Source organism: Nematolebias whitei, chromosome 12, assembly GCF_014905685.2.
Source record: "Nematolebias whitei isolate Nwh7 chromosome 12, NemWhi1, whole genome shotgun sequence".
NCBI classification, from domain to species: domain Eukaryota; kingdom Metazoa; phylum Chordata; class Actinopteri; order Cyprinodontiformes; family Rivulidae; genus Nematolebias; species Nematolebias whitei.
In genome coordinates, this window is record NC_056509.1 from 29393001 (window position 1) to 29403842 (window position 10842).

Genomic DNA, 10842 nt, shown 5'->3' on the forward strand with positions numbered 1-10842 from the left:
TTACACTAGGAAACACTTCTATGGGCGTCTTAGCATGAGAACATGCTTCAAACACATTCACAGCACACTGTTTAATCTCACTGATGGATTTTTCTCTGAAATTTGCCATCATTTGTACTGATTTTTTTAAATCAGAGTGGAGATTTTTGCTGAAAACAAACTTAAAACCAACATCTTCTTCCATTCCGGTCTCATTTCTGTTACCAAAATAGGCTTGGAAGATTCTTTTGTAATAAACTTTTGGATGTTCAGTCTTGCCCTGCGTGACCTTGTCTGCAGCTGGAAAACCAGCAGGCCCCGTGCAGGGGTCGTACTCTCTGATCAAAGCTTCACACAGAAGGTTGTAATCCCTCCTTGTTGCATCAGGTAGACGCTCGATGAAGGTGAACACCTCTCTGTCTGAAGTGAGCCGCATCAGACTTATCTTATCGTCTACCGTAGCATTAGGATAAGACCTCAATCTGAACTCCAGATCTTTGAGATACGCTTTTGTTCCTGCTGACCCCATAGGCCCGGGAACAAATCGTTGTACATATTTTGAGATTTTCTGCAAGTCATCCATTGAAGGAGACTGTATCACCGGTCTAACTTGTGTGACTGGTGGTGCAGACTGATCAAGGCCTGCCCCTACTGCCCATGGTGGGGGTGGGGGTGGCTGATAAGGGTTGGTAGGAGGAGGTGCATATTGATGCAGGTCTGTCCCCACCCTCCGAGATGGGGGTGGAGGTGACTGCCTGGCGTCAGGAGGAAGAGGTGCATACCGGTGCAGGTCGAACCCCACCGCCCGAGATGGGGGTGGAGGTGACTGCCTGGCGTCAGGAGGAAGAGGCGCATACCGGTGCAGGTCTGTCCCCACCGCCCGAGATGGGGGTGGAGGTGACTGCCTGGTGTCCGGAGGAAGAGGCGCATGTGGGTGCAGACCCGTCCTTATCCCCCGGGTTGGGGGTGTTGAAACGGGGCTAAGGGGAGGAGGTGCAACAGCATCTGTCTGGGGCGGTTGTAGCTGACCCTGTTCGATTCTCAGATCAGTTTGCTCCATTACAGAAATCCATTCTGTAGCTGTAGCTAACTTCTCCTCACAAGCTGTCAGGCGCTTATTTGTTGACCGATTTTCATCTTGTAAAGTCAGCCAACTCCGGGTTATTAACCCCTTTTCTGCCTTGCAATCGGCCAGCTCCCTTAAAGCGGTTTGCAACCGTGCTTGTAACTCATTGTTATCTGCACACGCGTCTTGGTACGCTCGTTCCTTATCCGCAATCTTCTCCCCATATGATCGAGCCTGTTCTGACAGCTCTCTCTTCGAGAGGTCCTTATCAGTTTGAATCTTTTGTTTCAGCAACTCAGATTCACTTATCAGCTCGGCACACTTCTCCTCATATGATTGAGCCTGTTCTGACAGCTCTTTCTTTGAGAGGTCTTCAGCAGCCTCAAGGTGTTGCTGCAGCGACTCAGATTCAATCATCAATTCGTCACACCTCTCTTTTTCAGACTTATATCCGTTGAATAGCACGCCCTTTTCTACCACCAAACGGTCTAATTCCGCCTTCAGAAGCAGAGAGATTTTTGCTAACCGTACGCGGCTTGATTTTGTGTCTTCCTTCACCGTAGCTGCTCTTGATAAACTCTGCAGCTCCTCACGTCTTTGATCGTCATCAAGGTCTCGCAATTCCTCCAATTGTTTGCCAATAATTGAATTTGTTAAAATGTGTAAGGCTGTCTGGACCACATCCTCGGATTGTAAGGGGTCAGTGTTTACCTCTTCGTCCGCCATTATCTGCTATTTAGAAATTAAATAGTAGATGTAACGTTTAGGTGGTAACAGAAAATCAGAAAATCTCTTTTTCCTGATAAGCTTTACTCTTATTTAGTGATTTATCAATTAAACATGCGTTATCTTCTAGCAAAATGAGTAAACTATTCAACTCTGTGACTATTTGTAACTGTATCTTATTTAAAAGTTTCTAAATTTTTATTATGTACCTATTTCTCAAGGATTTATCAGTGAATAAAAATTTGTTTGGTAAAAGCCCTTTGCATAAATACCTTCATAACTTTTAAAACGCAAGATAACAGTGTATATTCAGCTTTGAGGAAGTTTTTTAACTCAAAAAATGCCTTTCAGAAAAATAAAACGTCTAATGTCACTCTTTACCTAAAAACGAAGTGAAAACCTGTGATCCCACGTATTCTCCACAAGATGTCAGCAGATCCTCAACAATTTTAACCCAGACACTGTTTGTGTCGTCCACTAGGGGTGCTATAACTTCCTGTGGCGTCCGGTCGTTAGCTTGTTAGCTAAAATTAGCATCGGCTTGCTTCGGTGAAAACCAACACTTCTGAACGGATTTTTTACACAAACGTGGCAAAATTTTTTCAATCAGACCTTATATCATGAAACATGAGTTTTGTGGAACAAAATTGCAGCCGTATTTAGTGAATTTAAGCACGGTAAAGCTCATTTCCGACTTGGGGGAAGTGACGTGACACGTCATCCATCCGGTCATTAGCTTGTTAGCTTAAAATTTAGCATCGCTAGCGTAGTTCAAAAGCATCATTTTATGACGGTCTTTAAACTCAAACGTGGCGAACTTTCAGCGAATATGCTTCGAAGAATGTAAACAGCGTTTCAGAACACAGCTTTAATGCGCTTTCCAGCGTTAAAAAGCAGATTTTATTCCCTATGAAAACGAATTTCATTTCCGGGTGGCGTGATTGACACTTCCCTCATCCAATCAGAACGTTACACACGGTCTTTCTCAACCAATGACGCAGCGTAGGGGTGAGGGGAGGTGACGTCAGTCAACCTTTCTCAGCAAATCAGAGCTTTCCACAGCAGCAAACAACCAACCACGAAGCGTTAGCAATAACCAGCATGTTAGATTCAGCCTGAAGCTATTTTCATCACTTATCGTCTTTTAAACCATCAAAATGCACTTTCTCTGCTAAAAATGTAACGAATCAACTCTGAGCTGCCCGGAGTCTGCTACTCCGGTCTCAAAACGTCTTCCTAGCTATTTAACAACTCGTTCGAACTTTCCAGAACCGATTCGGAACCACAGAACCGAATCGGACCAGAAGCGTCTGGAACACAGTTTAAACAGAATAAAGCGTTTCCACAGCTCAAAGCCAGCTTATGTTACACATACAGACGTACAATTCAGCTTTATAAAGACTCAATGACACAATTTCAGCTTTTAAAACATTGCCAGCGTAACACAAGCGCGCAGCTCCAATTGCGCTGCGTAAAGACGCACGGTTTTTAGCACAGCTGATAAACTGTTATTGTACAACACATGCCAACATGAAAATCAATTAGCACACGAGTTACAGTCCATTTATGAGCACGTGACGGGCCACCAGTTGTAGATGAACAGATGCTGGGATGTATTCATCATTTAACGCGGGTTCCTCATTTTTCTGGACTGAATAAAACGTGCACTGAATTTAAGGAAATGCAAAGTGAGACGTCATTTAAATTTGACCCATCAAAATGAATGCGGTCATTTATTTACAGAATCAAATTTAACATCAAACATTTACATTAATTTGGCAAATTATGAAAATAACAATATAAGCAATCAATCAGAAAAATCATACGGCCATGATTTTTCCGTTGCTGCACCAAAGACATTTATGAAAACTGTACAACTATGATCTTTTACCCACATGAATGTGGGTGAGCATTTTACACAGACATTTCTAAATATCTGGAAGAATTTCTACTTGATAGAAAAGTTTAAAGATGGGAAGAAGTTTAGAGGGAGTTAAGATTGAATGGGAGGGGAGGAATGTTCGCCAGAACCGACACTCTCCATCAGAAGCCCAGCTCGCCTCGGTACGCTTGGTAGGAAACTTGACCCATTACCTTTCTGATGATAATCAGCAGATATGGTGTTCCGTTAACGCTACCGGTCCAGCGTCTCCTTAGAATGGCTGTAGCTCGTCAGAAGTAGTGGCGAGGCTCTGTTCGACACACATTCACCTCAGTGGAAAAAGTTATAATCCCATGGAACTCGGAAGAGCTTTGTTGTCATGTCAGGAACTCCAACAGCACTCCATCAGAACTCCAGAACTCTAGAAGTCTGACAACTCTCCAACTCCGTGAACTCTGTAACTCCGTGAGTCGTAAGTCACTCTGAGTACCTGTGAGTCTGTGTAGACCAGGAAGTACTGACATTTTAAAGACTCTTTCCCGGTTCACTTTTTGGGATTTTTCATTGGTCAGAAACGACCAGAAGGGGTGTGTTTTTGTGACGTAAGAGGTTAGAGACAGTGAGAATTGTTATGGGACAGCTCAGAAATGTTCTCACAGACCGAGAGGGTTCTGTTTTGGCGTGCCTAAGAAACAGGTGCAAAACATCTCTATTTACGTCTGAGAGGATTCTAAAACATGACAGTTTTAACATAACAACTTGTTTTTCGTTTGACTGTAACCTTGTAAACGCACACACTTGCTCATTCAAAAGCAGAAATCAGAAAAGTGCATAATTACTCTGCAACAGCTTTTAACATGAGAATAAAAATCATTACTCAGTTAATAAAATTGATTAGTTCACTGCAACATCTAAAATGGTTTGAACTAAGACACTTTGATTATCAACATTTGTAAGATAGTAATGATAATAAAAAGAGAGTGTTCTTTTCACTTGAATCTTCAAGAAAGAAAGTCTCAGGATGGGTGAACCTGTATCTATGTATTCAAATACATGAAATGACAGTTCCTGTCCCACAAGGTTCTAAAGGTCAAGAGTTTTGACCTTAGACTTAGTTTCGACGTAGGCCTAGTCCACTACACTATTAGTTAAAAAAAAAATTATAACTGTTTATTGTTGTCACTGTTGTCCATTGTTGTCATCATTCTTTGTTGAAATCAGGTCTCTCTTGTAAATGAGTCCTCAAGGCTCATTGGGATTTACCTGTCTAAATAAAGGTTGAATGAAAAATATTATATTTGCTTGTAAATTAAACTAAAAGTTATGTAATTGTGAATAATGTTCTCTAGTTCTTCACGGTTAACTAAGCATAAACAAAAAAAAAAAAAAGTATTTCCTAACTTCCTGGAGGGACTGATGGTCTTCACGGTATGAAAGTGCAGATGGAAACCAGAATGCTTGCTGGAGATGGGGAACTCAAAGAAATACACCACTAAAGAAAACAAAATGCTGTTCCAAAACCCAACTTATATGAAATCTCATGAGAATTGGTACGTAAACCTTAGGGAGGATCGTTTGTAACAGCATGTATCAAAATACACTTAATGCTCACAAACAGAAACACATGGCATTTAAAGAGAACTTTAATAAACTACTATTTATACTACTATTTTTGACTATACAAACACCCAGTGAGCAACTGGGAGTGGGCGGACCAGAGCAGCACAGAGCAATAGAACCAAACACAGGTAGGTAAAGATAAACACAATAATAATATTAAAAAAAAAAATCCACATAAACACAAAGACTACTAATAAACAACAAAAAACAAAGATCATGATAATAATTAAATCATCTTTATCTTCAAAACACATTGTTGTTGTCCTAAATAGGAAGTGCTAACCATGCAGCCAAAAATGGAAACTTAAGAACACACTTCCTTTATATTAGCAGCACAACTACCTCACTTTTTTTTTTTTTTTTTTACTAACTCCTCTTCGACTATATTTAAAGCAAAACCTCTCTTGACCTCCAAACCCATTTTGCTTCTGTGGCTGACAGAACATAAACCAGTATCAGTTCTTCGGAGAACAACCTCGACTGCAAGACGCAGCATGGATCAGCTCAGTTCCACTGTGGAAACGTTGAACTTCTCTTCTCCAGGATTTCTGTCTCGTCCCTCCTGGGACTCTGCTCGTCTGGTCCCTGCAGCAATGTTGTTCTTTTGCTTCAGCGTGGGAGTCCCTGGAAACATTGCTGTAATTGTTTTCAAGCCTAACTGGGAGCACCTGTCCAGTTTGAGCCAGAGTTTGATGATGAATCTGGCTGTGTCTGACCTGCTCTGTCTGATGACCCTTCCAATATGGATATATTCTTTCTTTTATGGCTGGACGTTCAGCCTGTCTTCCTGTAAGCTTCGAGCGTATCTTATGTATTGCAGCATTTATGGCAGCCTGCTGAGTGTGACTGGGTTAAGCCTCCAGCGTTACCTCTTGGTGGTGCACCAGCAGAGGTGTCATCAGATACAAAAAAGACTGCTGCTGGTTCTGTTGTGGCTGGTTGCTTGTATCTTGTCCATCCCTGCTTTGGTGGTTCATCAACTGAAAACAGATCAACAGTGGAAAGACTGTCGATCTCAGTTCTCATCTGACGCCCAGTGGTTGGCTGCTCTGATGACAGAGACCCTGTTTGGATTTGTTTCTTTTTTTGTTGTAGCATTTTCATACATTCGCCTTCAGATAAAGATTAATCAGACAGCCTTTTTCAACAATCCTCAAACAAATCGACTGGTTACTTGAATCATTGTGATCTTTTTTGTCCTGTGGGTACCATACCATACGATTAATGTTTTGGGGATAATAGCCATTTGTCTAAAAAATGAGGGACTTAAGAAGTTTTATACAAATGCATGGGACATTGTTGCAGCAGTAACATTTATAAACAGTTGTCTGAATCCACTCCTGTATGCCTTCACTTCTTGCAAAATCAGCTATGTTTGCCACAAAAAGGAACAGATGCATCCCATGCAGACTTTCCCAAACAGAAGACAAAGCTACAACTTCCCAATCCTGATAATGACCACAAGCAAATCTGTAATTTTTGCAAACAAAACAAACGTGCTTTTATGTCAAAATATTTTAATACAAGAAATGTATAATAAAATTTGTTAATGGAAGCTGTAAAATAAATTGTTGATTTTTTTTTACCCAAATCAGCTGTTTTCCTTTATAACTTGTTATCAGTTAACTGGAATATTAAGATTATTTTGGGAAAATCTGGAAAAATATTTAAATTTTTAGCAGACTATTTTCTCTGCCCTTCCATATTTCCATCACACTTTCATCACTTGTTAGAACATTACCATTTCTAACTTTCACAAGCCTGACACGCTGCACATCCTTTCCAGCCTGATCCCTCTGGCTCACCAGTTGGTACAAGTCCTTCTCGCCCTCTTTAGTGTCCAACCTTCCATATGCCTTCTGCTCCCTCTTTGCACTATATTTTGCATCTCCTTATATCCCTATCTCATCTGTTCACTCCTCTCGCTGTCATATTTCTTGACAAAACTCGTTCTCTGAATAGCTTCCTGCACTTCACTATTCCACCATCAGGTTTCCTTTCTTTCTACCTGTCTCTCCAATAACTGTTGCTGTATTAGCCCAGTCATCTGAAAGCTCTTTCTTACTACCCAGAGCCTTTAACAGCTCCTCTCTGAATTTCTCACAACATTCTTCCTTCTTCAGCTTCCACCATTTGGTCTTCTTCTCTGATTTCACTTTTTTTTTCTCTTCTTCACAACAGTCATGCTACACACAACCACTCGATGATGTCTGGCTACGCTCTCCCCTGTCACAACCTTACAGTCCCCAATCTCCCTCAGGTTTCTTCTTCTACACAGAATGTAGTTGACCTGCGTACTCCTTCCTCCACTCTTATAGGTCACTCTTTGTTCCTCCTTTTGGAAATAGGTGTAGACTTCGGCCATTTCCATTCTCTTGGTGAAATCCACCACCATCTGTCCTTCCTGGTTTATTTTCTTGACACCATCACTTCCTCATCCCCTCTGTTTCCTTCACCAACATGTCCATTCATTCTGCTCCAATCACCACTCTCTCCTTCCTGGGAATGCTCTCTGTCAATTCATCCAGATCCTTCCAAAATTTCTCTTTCTCATCTATGCCACATCCAACCTGTGGAGCATAACCACTGACAACATTTAGCATCAGAACTTCTACTTTTATCTTCAGACACATCACCCTATCTGACACTCTTTTCACCTCTACTATATTCAGTGCTAACTCCAAAAAAACTGTTTATGCATGTATATCCAAAACAGTTTATATGTATGTGTGTGTGTATGCATGTATGTATGTCAGGACAGTTACAGCATCACTCTCAGAACTTCATTACCTGCAGTGTTCCCTTAGTGCCGACTGAACAGGGCAACAATGCCTTTCTTAGCTCCTGGAACACCTTGCAACAGTGGCCATTTTAGTATAAATTTGGAATATTGGAATAAATATGAAATAAATGAGGACAGTCTTAAACAGGCCAGTAAAATCTTTGATTAAAAAAAAAAAAAAGTTGCAGGAGTTTTATTCTCAATGCCACCTGTCAATCAATCTAGTAGGCTTGTCAGCAAATGACCAAAGATATCAATTTGTCTCGAAGTGAAATGGATGCTTTGTGGTCAGAGGGCTTTATTGAAAAATCATCAGAAACATGGTTAAAAGTTGTCATTGGACAACATGTAATTCAGACAGCCTGAGCATTTAGAAGGCCCTAATCCAGTTTAGTGTTCCATTTCCAAAATCTAAACGGAGTCTGGAAAAGTGTAAAATTAGGATAAAGCCCTGCGGTCGACCTCATGAGCATCTGAATGAAAAAGCAGTGATAAAAAGGTGAGGTTTGGTGTTCTCCAGGAAATTAACTGGTTTAGAGTCACAAGGTATGAAGTTGTACTCCCATTAAAGAACACAGAGACAGATATCCAGTTTAGGGTTCATTTATTTGCTGTGTTTCTTCTGGCAATACACACAGCAGTAAACCTAGAAAATGTAGGAAAATGCTCAAGCACAAAGTTCTGTCTGTCAGGAGAGAAAAAATAAAAATCAAATCCACGCAGCACATAATTTTTACACACAGAGTGGTGCGTTCACAAGCATCGAAACATTTAAGAGCATAAACAGAACTTAGCTCAGTAAACAAGACAACTACACATAAACAATGTGGGCTTTCTAACAAGTAATATTTATTCAACCTTTATTTATACAGGTTAGTCTTGTTGAGTCACGAGGACTCATTTACAAGAGAGACCTGTTTTACACAGGAAAACAAAAAAACACACATATGAGGTACACACAGCAATAAACCTTCATAAAAGGCATATAAAATGAAAATAAAAGTAGTGATATAAAACAAAATAAAAACAAGCTACATTATGAAACGGAGTAAAATACTAAAAACAGGAACATGTCTAATAAACAGGAAGTACTGTACAGCAATCAAATGTTTTAGGCCAGGTGGCCAACTGGCTACTCACAGAAACAGCCTGAGGACAACCAAGGCCAAAGTGGTTGAGAAAAAGGTTTGTAAGGAGCCGAAACACTTCTGAAAGCTGTTGGTTTACAAAAAGTTCCTTTGTGTGACAAGCAGTTCGTCTATGGCCCACGATCATGATGTGGTCATCCAAGGTCCACTCCTCGTTTATTCCTGAGCAAATAAACATGTTGCTCAATTACAATTTTGTTAGAACATGGAAGTTTTAAGTAACTACAGAAGATGAAGCATTTTTCTAACTGAAAGACACGTTCTCCGCTTGAAGTCAAAGCCTGCCGAAGGTTGTGATGGACCACACGCACCTTCTCATCGGCTGTCGTCCTCACCAGCCCCTGAAGGAGTCACTGACTCCTGCTACCTGGGCAGTGCCTGGTGAGTCCTCCTCATGGTGTCGATGGTCTGATCCACCAGCAGACCTCCAGAATGATGAGTGAACTGGTGCCCTCAAACTGACCCAGTAAGGAGCAGAACCTGGTGACATAGATGTAACTTTGGGTTTGGTTATGCAAATTTTAGCTGATGCAACTTGATAAATCATTTCCTGGCTTGCAGTGATAATAAATGACTACCAGGTCACATTAAGGAACTTCTTTTAGCCAAAATCCAAAGCAAACTATTTATTAAAATAGTCAAACTTTGTCTAAATTTGTGCTCTTATAAAAACCAAAATAATTCCTGCTCAGAGTTAATTTAGCCTTAGATTAAAAAAAAAATTAATCCTTAACTGATTAATTATTGTTTAGAATGTTCATTATAGACTTACTACTTTTATAACCAGTTATTTCTACAAATTATTATCCTTTATCACTTATTTTGTTTATTATTATTGTTGATTCTTAGTTTGATTATTTTTGTAATAACATTTTAGCCAACTTTGGTCTGTTCATGTAGACGAATATTCATTTGTTATGGTTCCCTGTAATTAACGGATTCTACTTCATGAGTTCTGATTATTAAAGGGTGAATATATTAATTAAGATGTTGCTGGTCAATAAACTGACCAGCTGGTGCCCCGCTTTAACACGTGCAACATAAATAAACATGTGTAGTGAAGTAGAGGAGAAAGTGTCACCCTTCTTCCTCCATCACTTCATAAATGCCGCATAATCATGAAACAGCAGTGTATAAATAAGATCTCATTAAGCAACAGTGTCACAACTTACGTTTCCGTTTTATTGAACTATTTCTTAACTGCATTATTTCAAAGTTCATATAGACATCATGAACCATTGTGTTTCAGTAAATGACATCACATTTACCACAACCTCACTATCATGTTCTGTGGTTTGTTGAACCCATTGTGCAGAAAAACAACAAGATAAAAAAGGGAATTTCTAATTTATTAACCAATGATCAAAAACCAAACCAAGGCTGACGTGGCAGCAAAACTTACATGAATAACGGGAGCAGGGTGACATTTCATGCTGCTGTGTTTATTCGTACTGATCTGCTCACACAGACTCATGTTGGTGCTGCTGTTCGGCATAATGTTTTTGTACTACTAGTGCTTAGCATATTTTTAGTTAAACATTTTTCTTAGTTAATATCTTAGATCGTATTACTGTTTTTCTTTTACATTTTATACTTTTGTTGGATGTAATTGGGACCCTGTGTACACAATTTTGTTCCA

At 40.0% G+C, this 10842-nt stretch overlaps 1 pseudogene; it reads left to right on the forward strand.

The window, feature by feature from the left end:
* Window positions 1-5767: 5767 nt before the first annotated feature.
* Window positions 5768-9588, forward strand: LOC119417869 (annotated as a pseudogene).
* The last annotated feature ends 1254 nt before the right edge of the window (window positions 9589-10842 follow it).